Here is a 22,475-nt window from a genome sequence, read left to right on the forward strand (position 1 = left end):
AACTGATCAAAAATGATTTAAACAATATAACAGAAAGTGAATTTAGAATAATAGTCATAAAATTAATCGCTGGGCTTGAAAACAGTATGAAGGACAGCAGAGAATCTCTTGCTACAGAGATCAAGGGGCTAAGGAACAGCCAGGAGGAGCTAAAAAAAAGGCTATCAACGAGCTGCAAAATAAAATGGAGACAACTACTGTTCGGATTGAAGAGGCAGAGGAGAAAATAGGTGAACTAGAAGATAAAATTATGGAAAAAAGAAGAAGCTGAGAAAAAGAGAGATAAAAAAATCCAGGAGTATGAGGGGAAAATTAGAGAACTAAGTGATGCACTAAGGAGAAATAATATACGCATAATTGGTATTCCAGAGGAGGAAGAGAGAGGGAAAGGTGCTGAAGGGGTACTTGAAGAAATAATAGCTGAGAACTTCCCTGATCTGGGGAAGGAAAAAGGCATTGAAATCCAAGAGGCACAGAGAACTCCCTTCAGACGTAACTTGAATCGATCTTCTACATGACATATCATAGTGAAACTGGCAAAATACAAGGATAAAGAGAAAATTCTGAAAGCAGCAAGGGGTAAACGTGCCCTCACATATAAAGGGAGACCTATAAGACTCGTGACTGATCTCTCTTTTGAAACTTGGCAGGCCAGAAAGGAATGGCAGGAGATCCTCAATGTGATAAACAGAAAAAATATGCAGCCGAGAATCCTTTATCCAGCAAGTCTGTCATTTAGAATAGAAGGAGAGACAAAGGCCTTCCCAAACAAACAAAAACTGAAGGAATTCGTCACCACTAAACCAGCCCTATAAGAGATCCTAAGGGGGATCCTGTGAGACAAAGTACCAGAGACATCGCTACAAGCATGAAACCTACGGACATCACAATGACTCTAAACCCATATCTTTCTATAATAACACTGAATGTCAATGGACTAAATGTTCCAACCAAAAGACATAGGGTATCAGAATGGATAAAAAAACAAGATCCATCTATTTGCTGTCTACAAGAGACTCATTTTAGACCTGAGGACACCTTCAGATTGAGAGTGAGGGGATGGAGAACTATTTATCATGCTACTGGAAGTCAAAAGAAAGCTGGAGTAGCAATACTTATATCAGACAAACTAGACTTTAAATTAAAGGCTGTAACAAGAGATGAAGAAGGGCATTATATAATAATCACAGGGTCTATCCATCAGGAAGAGCTAACAATTATAAATGTCTATGCACTGAATACAGGAGCCCACAAATATATAAAACAATTACTCACAAACATAAGCAACCTTATTGATAAGAATGTGGTAATTGCAGGGGACTTTAGCACCCCACTTACAGAAATGGATAGATCATCTAGACACATGGTCAATAAAGAAACAAGGGCCCTGAATGATACATTGGATCAGATGGACTTGACAGATATATTTAGAACTCTGCATCCCAAAGCAACAGAATATACTTTCTTCTCGAGTGCACATGGAACATTCTCCAAGATAGATCACATACTGGGTCATAAAACAGCCTTCATAAGTATACAAGAATTGAAATCATACCATGCATATTTTCAGACCACAATGTTATGAAGCTTGAAATCAGCCACAGGAAAAAGTCTGAAAAACCTCCAAAAGCATGGAGGTTAAAGAACACCCTACTAAAGAATGAATGGGTCAACCAGGCAATTAGAGAAGAAATTTAAAAATATATGGAAACAAACGAAAATGAAAATACAACAATCCAAACGCTTTGGGATGCAGCGACGGCAGCCCTGAGAGGAAAATACATTGCAATCCAGGCCTATCTCAAGAAACAAGAAAAATCCCAAATACAAAATCTAACAGCACACCTAAAGGAAATAGAAGCAGAACAGCAAAGGCAGCCTAAACCCAGCAGAAGAAAAGAAATAATAAAGATCAGAGCAGAAATAAACAATATAGAATCTAAAAAAATTCTAAAGCAGACCAACGAAACCAAGAGTTGGTTTTTTGAAAAAATAAACAAAATTGACAAACCTCTAGCCAGGCTTCTCAAAAAGAAAAGGGAGATGACCCAAATAGATAAAATCATGAATGAAAATGGAATTATTACAACCAATCCCTCAGAGATTCAAGCAATTATCAAGGAATACTATGAAAAATTATATGCCAACAAATTGGACAACCTGGAAGAAATGGACAAATTCCTAAACACCCACATGCTTCCAGAACTCAATCAGGAGGAAATAGAAAGCTTGAACAGACCCATACCAGCGAAGAAATTGAATCAGTCATCAAAAATCTCCCAACAAATAAGAGTCCAGGACCAGATGGCTTCCCAGTGGAGTTCTACCAGACGTTTAAAGCAGAGATAATACCTATCCTTCTCAAGCTACTCCAAAAAATAGAAAGGGAAGGAAAACTTCCAGACTCATTCTATGAAGCCAGTATTACTTTGATTCCTAAACCAGACAGAGACCCAGTAAAAAAAGAGAACTACAGGCCAATATCCCTGATGAAGATGGATGCAAAACTTCTCAATAAGATACTAGCAAATCGAATTCAACAGCATATACAAAGAATTATTCACCATGATCAAGTGGGATTCATTCCTGGGCTGCAAGGCTGGTTCAACATTCGCAAATCAATCAACGTGATACATCACATTAATAAAAGAAAAGATAAGGACCATATGATCCTGTCAATCGATGCAGAAAAAGCCTTTGACAAAATCCAGCACCCTTTCTTAATAAAAACCCTTGAGAAAGTCGGGATAGAAGGAACATACTTAAAGATAATAAAAGCCATTGATGAAAAGCCCACAGCTAACATCATCCTCAATGGGGAAAAACTGAGAGCTTTTTCCCTGAGATCAGGAACACGACAGGGATGTCCACTCTCACCACTGTTGTTTAACATAGTGTTGGAAATGCTAGCATCAGCAATCAGACAACAAAAGGAAATCAAAGGCATCAAAATTGGCAAAGATGAAGTCAAGCTTTCACTTTTTGCAGATGACATGATATTATACATGGAAAATCCGATAGACTCCACCAGAAGTCTGCTAGAACTGATACATGAATTTAACAAAGTTGCAGGATACAAAATCAATGTACAGAAATCAGTTGCATTTTTATACACTAATAATGAAGCAGCAGAAAAACAAATAAAGAAACTGATCCCATTCACAATTGCACCAAGAAGCATAAAATACCCAGGGATAAATCTAACCAAAGATGTAAAAGATCTGTATGCTGAAAACTATAGAAAGCTTATGAAGGAAATTGAAGAAGATACAAAGAAATGGAAAAACATTCCCTGCTCATGGATTGGAAGAATAAATCTTGTCAAAATGTCAATACTACCCAAAGCTATCTACACATTCAATGCAATCCCAATCAAAATTGCACCAGCATTCTTCTCGAAACTAGAACAAGCAATCCTAAAATTCATATGGAACCACAAAAGGTCCTGAATAGCCAAAGTAATTTTGAAGAAGAAGACCAAAGCAGGAAGCATCACAATCCCAGACTGTAGCCTCTACTACAAAGCTGTAATCATCAAGACAGCATGGTATTGGCACAAAAACAGACACATAGACCAATGGAATAGAATAGAAACCCCAGAACTAGACCCACAAACATATGGGCAACTCATCTTTGACAAAGTAGGAAAGAACATCCAATGGAAAAAAGACAGTCTCTTTAACAAATGGTGCTGGGAGAACTGGACAGCAACATGCAGAAGGTTGAAACTAGACCACTTTCTCACACCATTCACAAAAATAAACTCCAAATGGATAAAGGACCTGAATGTGAGACAGGAAACCATCAAAACCCTAGAGGAGAAAGCAGGAAAAGACCTCTCTGACCTCAGCCGTAGCAATTTCTTACTTGACACATCCCCAAAGGCAAGGGAATTAAAAGCAAAAATGAACTACTGGGACCTTATGAAGATAAAAAGCTTCTGCACAGCAAAGGAAACAACCAACAAAACTAAAAGGCAACCAACGGAATGGGAAAAGATATTTGCAAATGACATATTGGACAAAGGACTAGTATCCAGAATCTATAAAGAGCTCACCAAACTCCACACCCGAAAAACAAATAACCCAGTGAAGAAATGGGCAGGAAACATGAATAGACAGTTCTCTAGAGAAGACATCCGGATGGCCAACAGGCACATGAAAGGCTGCTCAATGTCACTCCTCATCAGGGAAATACAAATCAAAACCACACTCAGATATCACCTCACGCCAGTCAGAGTGGCCAAAATGAACAAATCAGGAGACTATAGATGCTGGCGAGGATGTGGAGAAACGGGAACCCTCTTGCACTGTTGGTGGGAATGCAAACTGGTACAGCCACTCTGGAAAACAGTGTGGAGGTTCCTCAAAAAACTAAAAATAGACCTACCCTATGACCCAGCAATAGCATTGCTAGGAATTTACCCAAGGGATACAGGAGTGCTGATGCATAGGGGCACTCATACCCCAATGTTTATAGCAGCACTCTCAACAATAGCCAAATTATGGAAAGAGCCGAAATGTCCATCAACTAATGAATGGATAAAAATTGTGGTTTATATACACAATGGAGTACCACGTGGCAATTAGAAAGAATGAAATATGGCCTTTGTAGCAACGTGGATGGAATTGGAGAGTGTTATGCTAAGTGAAATAAGTCATACAGAGAAAAGACAGATACCATATGTGTTCACTCTTATGTGGATCCTGAGAAACTTAACAGAAACCCATGGAGGAGGGGAAGGAAAAAAAAAGGGGGGTTAGAGTGGGAGAGAGCCAAATCATAAGAGACTCTTAAAAACTGAGAACAAACTGAGGGTTGATGGGGGGTGGGAGGGAGGGGAGTGTGGGTGATAGGTATTGAGGGCTCCTTTTGGGATGAGCACTGGGTGTTGTATGGAAACCAATTTGACAATAAATTTCATATATTGAAAAAAAATAAAAATAAAAATAAATAAAAATAAATAAATACAAGGATATATGTGAAAGGTTTAGCGTGATACTATTAACATTTATGTTTTTAATGTTTATTTACTTTGAGAGACAGAGAAAGAGAAAACCAGTGGGGAAGGACAGAGAGAGGGAGAGAATCCCAAGCAGGCTCTACGCTCGGTGTGACATGGGGCTCAATCTCATGACCATGAGATCATGACCTGAGCTAAAGTCAAGAGCTGGATGCTTAACCAGCAGAGCTACCCAGGTTCCCCAATATATTAACAGGTAAACTTTTCACTAACTCATGATCAGACCCACTAAATAGACCTTTTCATTAGACCATAGAATTTTCTTTCTCAATTTCATTATCTACCATAAACATAATTGATTTACATAGATATGGACTTGGTGTTCATCAAATAACCAGTAATAATATTTGCTGGCTTATATTAGGGTCACTCCATTCGACTGAACTTTATTAATCACAAATCATGGAGGAAAGAGAGATGGGCACCAAAGAAATAGAAGGAATTTAGGAAGAAAAGGGCAATAGGTATGAGTGGGAGAGTAAAATAAGCACTTAATCAAAATAAACCTAAGGCAGAATTCTTATACATTAAGCAAACTCCCACAAGTGCTGGATTCTAAACCTCTGCACAAGTGAGCCACGGACTTTACACATGTCACCCAGCTTGGGTAGGTCTGCGTTTCCTCATTTATAATGAATCATCTTCCAGGACTGAATCATCTTCCAGGTCCCATTCACCTCTGCCCTTCTAGAATTGTCTTGAATTGGAGAATGTTAGCAAGTAAAGTCTTGAAAGCAAATCCAAAGCTTTAAAAATTCCAGTTTTTTTAAAAAAATTCTATTAAGCAACTCTAAGTATAATCTTTACAAGTAGCAGTACTTTCACTCTTTTATATAAAAGTTTTGTAGAATTTAATCTGAACGGCCATGGAAAAGCCCCGGTCATTTCTCCAAAGTCTAACTGATGACAGCTGTTAACCAGGAAAAACATCTGGAAAGCCATCTGCTACAGTTCACGCAGGAGTTCTCAGACTCAAGCTATTCCCTGATAGGACGTGTAGAACCCTAACTCTCTGTGTGACTGCCTGGAACACCTTTCATTTGGATTTTCCAGGATGGGAATACCGCCAGAGGACAGTGTGGGCTTGTTGAAGAGTCGAGGCATGCGCTAAGGGTTCTCTGGAAGTTAGAAAGCCAGAAAATGCTACTTACAATCAGTGCCACTGTTCATCAGTTTGTATATTTTAAAACCAAGTATGAAGGGTCTCCAGGGTGCAGGCCACTGTAGCAGTAGAAGAGCATGGACCCTGCTACTGAGGCACTTACAGTGAGATGCGAGAGGCGGGCGCACAGGCACATCATTGCAGCACAGTGTGCAAAAGCCCAAAGCAGAATAGCAAGGCTTAAATCCAAGGTGATGATGCACAAACCCTGTCATCAGGGTGGCTGTTTTCAGAACAGTGAAGGATAAAGCTAAGCTGTGCTTTCTTTGGCCTGCTTTCCACTGAAGCACTTCCATAAAGCGATCTCATTAAGGTAAATCATATCGACTCAGTTCCATATCCAATAATTACAAAATAATGATTTTTTTTAGGTCACAGCTATTTGCTTCTTGTCTTTTCCATCCAATTGGGAGCCAAGTCCTTTAATTCTTCCGCTGTTGTTCTATGACACCCTGTTCCTAGCACCATTTTTCATCTTCTTTATCTCTTGCTTAGATTATTGCACCCTCCCTGTTTCTGTGCTTGCCTAGCTCCAAATCATTGTCACCTTTGTTACCTGATATTTTAACTAAGGCATTTGGATCAAATGGAAATATGCTTTCACAAAAAGACAAAATAAATAAAAATACTAACTTTCAACTAATGATTAAGTAACATGTGAAACTAATTCTTCATCCAAGTCCTAAATGTTATTTCATCTCTGTGCATAACCCCACACTTCCTCCCATATTTGATGCCATATTATCAAAATGGTCCAGTTTGCATTGCAAAATTAAAATACCCTGCCTCCCTCCCCATACAGATAGCAATGTACTGCTCCTAAAACACTTAACCCCTCACCCTACTTGTTTGCTTAAAACTCTTCAGTGACCTCACCTTGCCAAAGCAAAGGTTCTCAAACTTGAATGTGTTTGGGAATAACTTGAAGAGTTGTTGTTGTTGTTGTTTTTGTTGTTGTTGTTGTTGTGTTGTTAATGTAAATTGTCAAGGCCAAACCTCCCAAGATTCTGATTCCATAGTTCTGGGTTGCAGAGTCTACAGGATCCAGCCCACTATGGCACAGGCACCCTCTTTCCTGCTGTTCTTACTGGCAACTCCTCTATTTCTACCCTCCCTCCAGTCTCTCCCTCTTTCTGTAAATTCCTTGCGGATAGGAATGTGACTGTGTTCCTAGTACCGAGAAGAGTACTTAGGAAATGGATGGCTCTCCATAGTTACTTTTCAATGAAGGAAAGAAGCAAATGCATACTCAAAATCATTCTGCTTGGTTCGGTAAAACTAGAAACATGTGACATTTTGGCAGATACCTGAAATGAGTGCATAAATTGGACAAAGATTGAAAGAAAGAGTATTCAGCTTTTGTTTTGATTAACATCTATTTCTGATTATCCTTAGAGAAGGAAATTGTAATTTATGACTTTTATAATTATTGTGAAGATAGTTCTAGACATGTAGATTTTTAGAAAAACAATTCGCTTGCTTTTAATTTTCTGGGTTATTAATTTACAATGACCTAGCTAGAGCCTAAATGCTTCAAGGCAGTTGGCCGAAGAATAAGGAAGTGCCACCTTAATATGTTTATTTTAAATCACACCAAAGACTTTAAAATTACACCAAAGATTTTCTGAGGAAGGTATAAGTGATCAAGATAAATGTGAACCTGGCCTTCTTCAAAGTTCATAAAGACCTGCCCCTCTGCACTTTCAGCCGATGGGGTCTCACTATAACCCACTTTGCCAGGGTGATGAATCTTTTATAAGGTGATAATCCAAATAAAAACACATATGAGGCAATCAGTTATTGAAGTACCATTTTTCACAAAAAAATAAGAATAAATGCTATTTTGTTTTTTGTGTTTTGCTCATCATGGATGAGAAGATACATTAAGGCATGCACTTTGACATGCATGTTCCTCTCTACCTGAAACATTTTACCTCTTCACACAAACATTTCTTTCTCATCCTTTAGATCTTAGTCTGGGAAAAGTATACATCAGGAGCTCTTCCCAGCTGGTCACCATCTGGGTTAGTTGCCACATCTCTGTGTTCCCAAATTCTTGTGTTTATCATAGCACCTAACACTGTGTGTCAAAATTACACATTTAGTATTGGTTAGTCTCTCCATTTGACCATGAGCTCTTGAAGAGAGAAATGCTATCATGTTCTCCATTATATCCCTAGTGTCTAGAATAGAACCTACAATAAAATAGGCATGGAATAAACATTTGTCCAGTAAATCAATGGTATGTGTGTATTTGTTCAATAAAAATCACTGGGTATCATCACAGCCTACAGATTACTTACATTTTTATCTTGTTCTCCTTGTTCCCATACTTTCAAGCCCTGCAAAATTACCCAGTGTCTGATATAATTTCAAAAAAGGCATAAATCATATAGACTGGAAGGGCAGCAATCTGGACTCAGTCCTGGCTCAACCACTAAGTAGCTAAGTGATCTTTTACAGATCACTTTGTCCTCTCCGTTCCTTATTTTTGTCACCTATAAAAGTTAATTTCTAGCCCAAAGATTCCAGGAATCCAAAAAAAATATGTTCATATTTCAGGCAAAATACCTATTCCTCTGGTTATAATGCTAGATTGTTCTCCTAGGGATAGAAGTTTCCATGACCACGTTTTGTAACACTAATGAAGATCCAATGGCTTTAAGCACATAGCATTTATTTTCCTTTATTCTAAGCAGAATTAATATTGGAAGGAAGAAATGGTGACTTTGTGCCTACTGGGGATAGCAACAGCTTGGTGGTCGGATCAGGTAGCACTGATGCCAAATGTGGGTAGGTTGGTTCACAGTCCACATGGCCATATGCGTTACATGTGTTGCTGTCCCATCATTTAATCCCAGCCACCTGGGGCTCATGAAGAATGGAGAAGTGACAGTGAAGTACATGATATCAACATCAACCACACCACTTAAATCCGGATATGAGTCACGATGTGGCTCATACAGTTTCTAAACTGTAGAAAGAACAATATCATCTTACCTTAATTTCTTCAGATTTTATAAAGGTCTAAGAATATAATGAGATATTGTACATGGAAATTTTGGTAAGTTGCAAAATGATTATGCAAATATTAGTCCTTAGACAAAATTACACTGTCACAGAACCTACCTTTGAAATAACCTGAGGGTCATTCAGTCTGTATATATTATTGAGCACATAATATGTGTCAGATGCGGTTCTAGGCATGGTTCTAAAATAAGTTTATCCATTATTCTACTTAGACTAGACAGAAAACAAACACATAGGTAAATAAATAAACTATTAAAATAATTTTCAAGGCATCAGAGAGGGCTACTTTTAACAGTGAAGCTTAGGAAAGACCTAAAAGGTATCATTTGGTTTGAGAGCTATGAAGATACAAGGATTACTATCCTAAGCAGATGCAAAGGCCCTGAGGCAGGAATGAGCTTAATATATTTAAGGAATGGAACTAGGCTGCTGAGGTTAGAACATAGAAAATGATGCACAAGAGGAAGAATATGAATCAGAGGGAGAGGTGGGGGCCAAGGGAAAGAATTTGGGTTTTATTCTTTGGGCAGTGGAACACCATTGGAAAATTCTAAAGCAATGTAGTCACATGTCAGTAACCCTACTCTTCAAGCTAATTTTTCTCCTCAGAAGAAAGGGCTAAGTAGATAAGGACTGTCTCAGGGAAATTTAAACCAACTAAGTTCACACACTTTTGTTTGCTTCCTTAAACCTGTTAAATATTTTACTCCACCTGCTTCACTTAAATGAAAAGGTCACTTTTAATTTATTTATTATTGGTTTGATTTACTGAAAACCAAAATAAGACCAGGGGTCATTTGCAATAAGTAGTGACTGTCAGTCAGTGATCCTGGAATTCAAAATGAAGGATTATTAGAATTCCTTCCCTGTTTTGACTTGTTAATTATTTTTAGTATTCCATTTTGAGAGACACTGCAGGTAGGAAGATTAGACAGTGCATTAGGATTTATGAACAGCTCATTTTAATAAAAACCTTAACACTTTCTGGAGAATTAGGTTTACTAATAAAAATATACTGACTGTCATCCTTTCCAATACATTTATCCACAGTTATGTATTGAGCATTATAGTTTTATAGTTTAGAATTTGATCTTATAGTTTCACCTAGGCAAAAGCTCATCTTAATAGACTTTTAATAGAAAATAAAATATGATATTAGAAAATTTAGCAGTTCTTAGTAATTCATGTGAATTTCTGAGTAGACATTAGAAGAATTGAGATATATTTGTTGCACTTTAAATCTGTAAAATTTAAAGAAGTATCATTTTAAAGATCAAGTTTAAGAGTTACCAGGATCAAACCAATTTATTTCTCTTTGTTATATTGTTACTTATTTAAAGATTTTGGAAAAAAAATTAAAAGTAAAAAAACACGGGCACCTGGGTGGCTCAGTCGGTTGACCATCCAGCTTCGGCTCAGGTCAGGATCTCACAATTCGTGGGTTCCAGCCCAGAACCTGGAGCCTGCTTCAGATTCTGTATCTGTCTCTCTCTGCCCCTCCCCTGCTCACATTCTGTCTCTCTGTGTCTCTCAAAAATGAATAAACATTTAAAAAAATCTTTTTTAATAAAACAAATATTTTGGTTTTGTTTTCAATTGGAAAGATTTGTATTTGAATAACATTAAAGTCTTCCTCAAAGCTAGTCAGGTTTTAAAAAACAGGATTTAAGCAGTCTAGTGTGTGCAAAATTATGCTTACCCTGACATGCCTGCACACACACGCACACAAACACACGTACACACACACACAAATACATACAGACTAAATTCATATCTTCATTCTCTAGTATGCAAGGCTTGAAAAGAGGTGGCCGAGTTTAAACTTTTGGATGCTGACTATTCTTTTATGGCCACTGCTTCTTTCTCTGCAAAGTTCACCCCTGAATAGCAAGTCCGTGTGAATTCCCTGCAATGTGCAACAATCACACCTTCACACAGAGAGGGGCTAAAGGGGTCTGTATCTAGACAGACATTTCTCAATCAGCCAAGAAGAGACCTTTGTTGTCATTTGAAGGTTTTTCAGTATTCTGCTGTGGGCTTGTGGGTATGCTTAAGAAGTCTCAATGTCAACCCAGACATGTTAGAATTTAGGAAAAGCTTTCTGACTTATTTCACAACATTCATAAATTTTGCTCTGTACCTGAGTGGCAAATTCCTTTGAATTTGAAACTTGAAAATCTCTTCTAGACAAGTGTTGGCTTTTTCTTTGTAACAGCCTTTGGAAGAATTGTGAAGCAGAATAGATGTTCCATAGCCAGCAACATGCCAGCATTATTCTCACTGAAAGAGTGAACTTGAGACTTAGCATATAACCAATGTTTTAAACAAAAATTGTGGAACATCCTAAATTGCTTAAGCTACATGTCTAATTTAACAGTGAACATATTTAAATGAAGATGAGCTGAAGGGTTTGGTAGTCATGGCAACACGATGTGAAAATATACCATGTCATTCAAGTCTATTAGAAAAAAATATATTATCATTCCAAAGGTTTCTGTTGCTACTTTAAATACTGACTGTAGAAGAGGAAAGAAGTGAGTGAGAGAATGGAGGGACCATGGAATATATTTAATTATTTTCACTACCAAAAAAATGCTGGTTTGAAGATAATCTGATTTAAGTTCTAAATTACTTTGACTATAGATGAAATGGACATTAAAGAATATGAGGAAAATAAACAGAAAACAAAATTTCTCCCTTAAGAAAACTGTGTTAAATCTACTTCCTGCAAATAAGAGTTTAAAAGTAAAGAGTAATTTTATATTTTTTAACATTTAATTGACTTTTTTTAGAGCACATAATTTGTGACTATTCATATGAGAAACAAAACATCAAAAACACAACTTTCAATTAGTTTCAACAAATATGCAAGATATTCAGAGCTTTATTCAAAATCATAAAATGGATAGGTGATTAAGCTGAGATTGTTGCAGATAATTTAAAACACAGAAAAACAAAAAGGGAAATCATCTAAATATTATGTTCATTAAAAATACCAGCTAAGATTTTGAAATCTATTCTTAAGTTTTTTTTTTCTATGCTAGAAATCCATATCTAGCTGTACATTTTTTTCTTATAAAAATAGAATCACACTACACATATTTGTCTGTAATTTGAGAGCTTGAGAGCCTGGCTTTGGTATCATACATAGTTGGACTCTGGTTTCAGCTCCCAGCCCCATTTTGAACGCTATGTTCTGGGGCCCATCTGAGCTTCCATTCCCTTATATGGAAAAAAAAGACATAATAAAAGCACCTCTAGCTAAGGGCCATTGTCGGACCAGGAGATATCAAACAGAATTTAAAAAGACAATCAATAGATGTCAAAACAGATTTGACAATGTTAGAATTTGCTGCCAGAGGTTTTAACACAGCCATTGCAAAAATGCTTCAATAAGCAATTATGAACACACTTAAAAATAATGGAAAAAAAATAGTCTCAGCAAGGAATTAGAAAATATAAAGAAGAACCAAATGGAAAATTGTTTATTTTAGAACTAAAAAGTAAAATAACTGAAATTAGAAAACCTCAGTAGATGGACTTAGCAATAGAACAGAGGGGCAGAGGAGAAAACAATCAATAAGCCAAAAAATGGAATAATAGCAATTACTCATTCTGAATAGAGGAAGAGGACTAAAAACATAAAAATGAACAAAGCCTCAGGGACCTATAGGACTAATACAAAAGATCTAATGCCCATATCATCAGAGTCCCAGAAGGAGAAGAGAAAGAGGCAGTACTGGAAAAGTATTAGGAGAAACAATGGCCAGAAATTTCCCAAATTTGACAAAAACCAAATAAAAATACCATAAATGTATAGATTTAAGAAGTTGAGCAAATCCCAAATAATATAAGCTTAAAGAAATCTATACCAAAAAACATCATAGTCGAACTTTTCAAAAATAAAGACCAGGGGCGCCTGGGTGGCTCAGTCGGGTAAGCTTCCGACTTCGGCTCAGGTCATGATCTCACAGTTTGAGTTCAAGCCCCGCGTCGCGCTCTGTGCTGACAGCTCAGAGCCTGGAGCCTGTTTCAGATTCTGTGTCTCCCTCTCTCTCTGCCCCTCCCCCGTTCATGCTCTGTCTCTCTCTATCTCAAAAATAAATAAACGTTAAAAAAAAATTTTTTTAAATAAAGACCAAAAAAAAAAAAAAAAAAAAAACAATTAAAAAGCCAGAGAGAAACACTTTATTTATAGGGGGGAAGCAATTTGAGTAACAGTGGACTTATCAGAAAACATGGAGGCCAGAAGTAAGTGGTACAGCATTTTTAAAGTACTGAAAGAAAAGATCAACCCAGAATCCTATATCCAGCAAAAATATCCTTCAGGAAGGAAGGGGAAATCAAGACATTCTCAGATGAGGCAAAACAGAAAACCTGTCAACAACAGACCTGCCTTAACAGAATGGTTATAGGAAGTTCTCTAAACAGAAAAGGAATGATAAAAGGAGGAGTTTGGAAGCATCAAGAAGAAAGAACATCATAAACAAAAACATGAATAAATGCAATAGACTTCCCCGTCCCTCTTGAGTGTTCACAAAGGAGTGAGGACTAATCTTGTAAGGACATCTGGACTCGAAAAGGTATGGGGAGCTCTAGGAAAGTCTGGCTCAAAGGAGTGATGTGTTTGGATCTGAAATTTAGGAGGATCATCCTGGATGCTATAGGGATGCCAGAGTAATCCAGAATGAGATGATGGAGACCTTAGACCAGGGCATCTGCAGAGAAGATGATAAAGTGCTCTGTTTCTGAAAATGTTTTGAAGGTGCATTCGACAGGATTTGCTACTGATGATTGTATAGCAAGAGGGAAGGAACTTCAAGGACAATGCCATGATTTTTGTTCTCAACAATTGGAAGCATAATGTTGCTGAACAGCTGTGGGGAAAGATGAGTTTAGGAATAAGCCAATGAAAATTAAAACTTTAGAACACTTAAATTTCTTGATTACCTTCTCATACAAACATCCTAAAAGCTACATTTATCTGTTTGTGTATTAGTATCAACCTCAAATTTGGAGATTTGGAAATATCAAGACTGTTAACTATGATTTAAGCAATACATACACAATGATGCAATACAAGAGAAAAATGACAAAACTGCATTTAAAAGTGCTTAGGGGGTGCCTGGGTGGCTCAGGTAGTTGAATGTCCAACTCTTGATTTCGGCTCATGTCATGATCCTAGGGTTGTGGGATTGAGCCCTGTGTTGGGCTCCATGCTGAGTTGAGCCTGCTTGAGATTCTCTCTCTCTCTCTCTCTCTCTCTCTCTCTCTGCCCCTCTCCCCTGCTTGTTCTCTTTCTCTCTAAAATAAATAAATAAATAAAAATAAATAAAAGTGTTTAGAATTAAAAACTGTAAAAGTAAGTATTTAATACACTTAAAATATGAAAATTTATAAATATTATAAAACATCAAAAAATGAACTATAAAATGTGAGTGAGTGATAGCCATACCTTAACATTCCAGTGAAAATAATTACTAAGCAAGAGTAATTACAATAAAATGAACAGAAATAACAAACTATTCCCAGTGTAAAAATGAAATAAATTCAACCAATAATTTTTAAAAAGAAAGTAAAATAATATTTATTTTTCAAAAGGTAAAACCCTTAAAAAGACAAAGGGTATTAATGATGCAGAGTTTTGAGTGTATTTTTTATGTATTCTTTGTGCATATTTTTTAGTTCTTACAAAAAAAGTTTTTTTGGAGCCTTGGTTTTGGGGAAAATGAGGACATAATTATAAACCAACTCCAGATATGTTCCTTTGACTCTTTAGTTTTCAAACAATTTGTGCCTTATTTGATACCTTTGAAGACTTTTTAAAACAACTTTTTGTTATTTGCAAGAGCTGGAATGTTTTTATTGAGTGAAAGTTTAACTTTGTGTTTCAAAGAATATATTACCAATTTATCTTCTTTTAGTTTTATCACTTACAGATGGGTATTCTACTTTTCAGAAAGTCTTTGAACTAAAGTAGGAATTGTTTGTGCAGTTGAAGCTTTGCTCTGTCAATTTTCATTGTTCTCTTTCTTTTGGAAATGATTTGCATATGGAAGAATGCTTTCTAAGCAGGTGCACCTTGTTTATATAAAAATTTTTAAAACTGGTTGAAATGTAAGATAGAAAGGTTTCAAATTTCAGATTTTTTAAAAAGATCTGAAATAACAATAACAATACCAACAAAAATATAAGTATTTCGGTTCTTTAAAATAGCACAAAATACCAGAACACCTGAATGTAGAAAATTGACATTTAAACTCCCAAATACATAGCTTTCTGTGGTAGTGTCTTTTAAAGTAGTTACAGCGAAATTCTAAAATCTTAAAGCCCTCACAGTGGTTTAAGATAATGTTGCTGTTTCATTTTGTTTCTTCTTCAGAGCTAATCAGATCTTACCTTTATATTTGTATCCTTATCCCTTTTGTTCCAAAGTGTATTGAATCTAAACTGGCTTTGAATGGCCCATTTAATCCCTCCCATGTGGGATGAGGACTTTTTCTTTTCTTTTTTTCTTTTTTTTTTTTCTAATCACAGCTAAACATCCTTCCGCAAGTGTTACATTTTCCTATATTGCCTACAGGTTATTTTGAAAAGTTACATTTTCTTTTAAGTGTGCAATCACTATGTTTTCAAATGTGCTCAAAATATAAGTATAGGCTTACTTGTATTTTTCCACATTTAGTAAAAATTAATACAAACAAAATAAAGATCATTACAAGAAAAATTTTAAATATATCATGCATCACTGTGAATAAAAAGTTTTGACCACTCAAAATTTATTAGAAGGTTTTGTGTCTTTGTTCTCTGCTGAATAAGCAAAATATTTTGTTTATTTTGTTCTCTGCTGTATCACCACCACTTGAATTTTGCCTAGAATATAGTACATTTTCAATATACATTTGCTGAATAAATGAGTGATATGTGTTTCCTGTACTTGAGAATATTTAAATCTGCTTTGGAAGACAAGAAAATGGGATGGATATGTTAAGCATAATGAATAACTTAGTATCTTATAAGGCATAGGCAAAATTCATAAACCGTGTTAGGTAAGAGAAGGAATAAGCAAGTAGCTTGCAGAATAGGCGTGTTCCATGGATGTAGATGTTAGTTACGTATGAGACAAGCTGGCTATGGATCAAGTAAGTAAAGCATGTGTGTACTAAGTATCTAATATGCATCATATGGTAAATGTACATGAGTTAGATGGGGCGCTCAACATTCAGGTGTATTAAGTTGTCCACCTTCGGATGACATACATTCTGACAAAGCCTGTTACTGCTCATCAGGTTAATTGGCAAACTTTAACTATGGCCAGGTGTACTGGCCTCTGTTATAAAATGTATGCGTTGGTGTAGGCACCTTCCATCTGCCAAGCCCTTTTGCTCAAACATCACCTGTGCTCCTCATAACCACATCAGCATCAGCAGGAGAAAGATGGTATTTATATCATTACATAATCCAGAATTCAGGCAGAAGACTCCTACTCTACTTTCCCTTTTCCTATCACATCTCTTGCCTCTTTCTTCTTGCTAAGTATTTAAAATGACTTAATGGTCTGAGTGACTCAAGCATCTTATTTTGGTCCGTGACCCTTTCTGTTCCATGGTCTCTGGAGTAACTTAACCACAAACTTAGAGTCTACCTTGCATCATATCCATATGGCATAATTTTCATAATGGTAGTATGTATAACTATGTATTACTTTATAATAAAAAGAGCATGCATACTCATTTTAAAAAAATTTAGGACTCAGCACAATTCCCTCTTTTTTCTTCCCAATGAGACGATTTGAGAACCAAAGTGTGCTTATTATTAATGCAGTTGGTACAAACTTTATAAGTGCCCTGTAGTTTAAATTTTATGTCTTTGCACTTAAACAGATATTTTCACTTTAATGGGATTGGATACATTTCTGATTAGTAAAAACTTAAAAATAATAGAACTGTTCAAGAGTTTTAAAATTACCTCAAATCATAAAAATCAAATGCCAAGTGTCATCTAGTTGATAACATAACTATAAATAAATGATACTAAAAGAAAATAGTATCTTAGTTTTTTAGATAATTGGGCTCTGCTATCTGAACTCAGTAAAGACATCATAGCCCATGGGTAATCGAAGAGAAAACCGATGATACGGGCTCTTCTTCCAGTTTCCTTACATATGCAATTCAGGCCAATTTCCAACCAGTTTGATGAGCCAAGAAAAGGAAGGAAGTCTGCAATAGTGCAGACTGACAGCATGATAAGGGAAATTATAGCCCTTAAGGAAGCAAAAGCAGCGTAAGGGGTTGCTGAACTTGTGATTGAATTGTCTGGGGCTCTCAGTGGGCGCATTAAGATCTTGGTAAGCCAAATGAGATTCACAACACAAGAGTGCCCAAGGTCCTGGTGCAAAACCCTGTAGAGAGTATGGGTAAATGCTTATCTAATCTCAGTTGTTTCAAGAGGCTTTTTTTTTTTAAGTACCAGACTCACAGTTGAATACCAACTTGAAATCAGTGGGAGATGGAAACAAACAAACAAAGAGATATTAGTAGATGTTGCACCAGATGCTAATGAGCATGATGGTCTGTAAGTATAGGAAGCAGAAACCTGATACTTAAAAGGCACAGACCGTTGGGCTTATTTCTTGTTTAAGACCCTCGTGGAAAGCTATGAGTGAACTTGAGCAGCCTTGAACAGATAAGGAAATCAATAGAACTTTAAGCTTCATCCAGCTTTGTGAAGAGTGCCAAATAAAGAAAAAGACTGTATGTTATAGGATGCTCTGTGTTCCTTTTTAAAAACGGTATTATAATTTGGGAGAAAGGAATTTTCACAGTGATGGTAAATTCAGTAGGCCAAAAAAAGAAAATGCCCTTTTATTAACTGACTACAGTAATGACAAGTTTAGATATTTCACTTTGTAATTGGCATTACAGATAATGCCTATAATTTCTTAATGTGAGATGCTGTCTGATTCTTTCCTACATTCGACAATATAGATTGTACCCTAGTTGAAATAGTCTTTTTCCTCTGCTTCCACAAGACTACATGATTCTGATTTACCTCTTCCCCTCCTAGATTTTAGTTTCTTCCACTGTATCAGTTAGCTACTGCTGTATAACAAACCAACACAGAGGCTTAAAACAACATAGAAGTCTTTCTCACAATACTATCAGTTATCTGGTCTAACTAGATGATTTTTTTTCCATGTGATGTTGGATAGGATATGTTATACAGCTGTGTTTACTAGGAACTCAGCTGAGACTGGAACATCCAAGTTGGCCTCATTCACATCTCTGGATGTGATGTCTGGAACTGGTTATCTTATCTGTGATGACTGGAACTAGTTAAGGTTGGCTGAGCCTTTCTTTCCATCAGGGTATCAGGCTTGGTGGAGTAGGCCTCTGAGATGACAAAAATGGAAGCAATAAGACCTTCCAAGGTCTAGGTCTGAAAATCATCCAGTGACATTTCCACCACATTCTATTGGTAAAAGCAAGTCACCAGATTCAAGGTAAGGGGCCACAGGCTGTACCTTTTAATGAGAAGAATGGCAAAAAACCAAACTAATACAGCCACATTCATCTATTCCTCTCTGTCTTGCTAACCAGTACTTTTATTGCTGAAGAATTGGACCTTAGTTTTCTCCTTCTCTCTTCCTAAATTTCTCTATTCACAGAACTTCATCTGAAAGCTCTTCAAGTATCGCCCAACACTTTCTATATTCTGACTCTACTGACTTGCTTTTGATCTCAGAATGAGCCAAGATGTCTCACATGACCTCCACTCAAAACATCCTCTTCCAGGGGCGCCTGGGTGGCTCAGTTGGTTAAGTAACTGACTTCGGCTCAGGTCATGACCCCATGGTTCATGGGATCGAGCCCTGCATCGGGCAAAGAGCCCGGAGCCTGCTTTGGATTCTTTGTCTCCCTCTCTGTCTGTTCCTCCCCTGCTCATTCTCTATCTCTCTCTGTCTCTCAACAATAAATAAACGTTAAAAAAAATTTTTTTAATCCTTTTCCATATAACTCTTCTCTCCTCAGCTGATTTGCTCCTGCTCACTCTGTAGGTATCAAATTAGGCATCGTTTCTTCTAGAATGTTTTCTTATTATCCAAGTCAGAGTCGTTTTTGCACTCCAATAATATGTCATCTTTCTTATTCTTGAATTGAATTCACTCTGTGGTGAAAGCTTCTAATGTGTATATCGGTACCCCTCCCCAAGTAGATAGAATTTGTATCTAGATTATTAAATGATCTCCTAACTTTCATTCCTGTTTCCTGGCTATCTGTTACTAGTTATTCCCCAAATTATTAATTATTGGTTATCTTTAACCATGGGTTAATCTTTGAGGAAAAGTTTTTGTTATATCACACAGAATTGATAATCAACATGCATTTGCATGGGAGTTGGTGGGTTAATAAATATACAAGCCCCTGCTCAAAAGTCTTTCAATTGCTCTTGTGTACTCAAATGTACATCCTTAGCCCCACCAAGGAAATCCTTTCATAACCTGACCCCCTTATGCATCAAAGAATATCTTTTTCTGTTTATCAGTGCACTCTTGGCTTTAATTTTTTTTTCCAACATCCTTATGTTTATCACTGCTTTGCCTCTTATTCTTGATTGCCCCACTTGATGAACTCTTTCAGATAGAGGTCCCTATAGTATTAAATATGAGATGACAAGTGATTTAAACAAGCTATTTTTTTAAAAAGCTATTTCTTTTTTAAAATTATTTTCATGTTTATTTATTTTTGAGAGAGACAGAGACAGAGCACAAGCAGGGGAGGGGCAGAGAGAGAGGGAGACACAGAATCCAAAGCAGGCTCCAGGCTCTGAGCTTCCTCACAGAGCTTGATGCAGGACTCAAACCCACAAACTGGAAGATCACAACCTGAGCAGAAGTCAGACACTCAACCGACTGAGCCACCCAGGTGCCCCAAAAGCCACTTCTTTCTTACATAAGACAAAACATAATGATTCCAGGGCTGATATTGCAAGGCCAGTGGTGCTGGGAACCTCTCTTCCTCCCCCCATTCTCCACATGCAGTTTTCATCTCAGGACTTGAGATGGCTTCCCTAGCTCCCACCATCCCATCCACATTCCAGCTGAGGGAAGGGATGCAGGGGAAATGAAGGTTGTGTAGTTATTCTTTTAAGAAATTACACACATCCCTTAGCTCATGTCCCACTGACTAAACTACAGGCACATGGCCACATTTTATTGCAAAGAGATGATGGAAAGTAGAATTTAACTGGTATCCATGTGCTCAACTACAATTTGAAGTTTCTCTCTATTCCTAAAGAAGGAGAAAATGGACACCGGGAATAAAAAGTTGTCTTTGCCACACTTTTGTTTACATATTTCAAAAACCTAACACATTATGGAGTGGGACAGAGCAACATTCAAATCCCAGCCCTGCGTCTCACTAGTTGTATTACCTTAGGCAAATGATTTAAACTTTCTTAGTCTCACTGGTTAATGTGAAAAATGGTATATACCTGTCGAGGCTGGTGAGAAGACTGTGCATATAAAATACCTATCACACTTTTTGCCTCATTGCATCCCTGAAAGGAAGATGGGTCACCAGCAATTCTACTGGAGCCATCGGAGTAAATTTGGCCAGGCTCTCCTTCTTGCCAGGCCAACTCAAACTGGCATGGACTGATCCAGAAATATAGCCTCAATATGTACCACCAGTGTTTCCATCAGTGCACCAAGAACATAGGCTCCATTAAGATGGATTAAGTAAGCCTCCTTGAATGGGGCATCCAAGTTCCCTACATTAACGGCAGATATCCAAGATACCTACCTTAATGCTAACTCACTGTACATAAAATAAAAAGACTTCAGTTATGAAAAAAACCCACCTATCATAGCATCTGACATGCAGTAGGTGCTCAATATATGATGGTTCCTATGGTGATTATGTTGCACTACTTCCTTTGTTAAAACTTGCCAAGTGCCTCAGCCTTACATTAGGATTCACACATAGAGCGATCAGTTCCGTGCTATCAAACAGATTTTCCACTGTTTGCTATGTGTTTGTCTTTTCAACTATGAACAGAAACCAGGTGATATTTTTGTTCTATAGACGTTCCCCACATTGCCCGATCCCACACATAATAAAATAGTCAAACTATTTCACAATCAAGGTCAATGTTGAATAACCTAGGATCAAGAGACAAGAATATCATCCACGTTATAGGTTTTCATTTAATGCTGAGAAACCACGAAACCATGAAATAAATGGGAACATAAGTAAAAACAATGTTGTATAGCAGGCTTTTATTGCCATTAACACTTTTCAGGAAGACTTGTCCATCTCTTTGATCAAGAGATGAGAAATCTTCACAACAATGATTACTTAATCTGAGTTAACTGTGGGGAATTACTTAATATCTCTGGGCCTCTGTTTTGTAATCTACAATATCAGGTATAGTGACTCCTAATACATGGGGTTATTACAAAGATTAGATGAGATAATGCACATAAATTACTTTGTATGGTGCATGTTGAATACAGTAAGGGCTTCATAATATTGAGCAATTACTGCTGCTGGTGGTGTTCCATGCATTGCTTTCATAATAGATATTGCCTTAATTGAGTGACTCAGATGTGAGAGATTCTAAAAATTGCCCTGGATGAAATCAAATTGAACATATTGAATGGAAATGAGTATATTATGAAATTAGTTGACAATTACATGCCCATTTTCAAAGTTTACATATAGTCATCATATTCATGATCAAAGGATTCATAGAAATGAGTAAACAAAGAATCAGTCAGCTGAGGGAAGCAAACTGTGCCTTGAATGCAATTGTGAAGGACCAACTAACTGTTCCATCCTAACACCAGAGCTCCACACTGGGCTAGGATGGTTGTGTGCACTTAAATGTGATGGCTGCATGGCAATCACATTTGTGGTCCTGCTCAGTGAGGCAACCCACTGTCCCTGGTTTCTTATTTGAGAAATGCACTGAGTCCCCTGACAGACTTTTCCGAATAAAACAACAAATTGGCTATTCCTTACAGTGGGTTTCTCACTGAGTCCTATTTGATCTCCTTGTCTGGTTAACAAAGGTTCTATTTGTCATTTTTTTTAATATAATATAATTTATTGTCAAGTTGGTTCTATTTGTCATTAAAATTGAGATGTAATTCCTGCCACCAAGGAATTTAGAGATGTTATAATAGAGGTAGGTACTTGTTTAGAAAGTAAAAAGAATATCAGAGGTAGGTGCCCGACATGTTTCCTAGGAGAGCCT

General features: G+C 36.9%; 1 protein-coding gene, 1 long non-coding RNA gene and 1 pseudogene across 2 annotated transcripts in view; 2 read left to right on the top strand and 1 right to left on the bottom strand.

Moving 5' to 3' along the window:
* Positions 1-10,635, bottom strand: part of LOC147578514 (uncharacterized) — a 37,904-nt gene extending 27,269 nt beyond the window's left edge. The window contains exon 1 of the long non-coding RNA XR_015255286.1: positions 10,595-10,635. This is a non-coding gene — a long non-coding RNA (uncharacterized LOC147578514). The remainder of the gene's footprint in view (positions 1-10,594) is intronic.
* Positions 1-22,475, top strand: part of B3GALT1 (beta-1,3-galactosyltransferase 1) — a 355,371-nt gene that overhangs the window by 171,095 nt on the left and 161,801 nt on the right. The window lies entirely within an intron of this gene.
* Positions 17,742-22,167, top strand: LOC147578515 (small ribosomal subunit protein uS14 pseudogene; annotated as a pseudogene).

This window comes from Puma concolor, chromosome C1, assembly GCF_028749965.1.
Source record: "Puma concolor isolate L17-30 chromosome C1, mPumCon1.1.hap2, whole genome shotgun sequence".
Classification (NCBI taxonomy): Eukaryota; Metazoa; Chordata; class Mammalia; order Carnivora; family Felidae; genus Puma; species Puma concolor.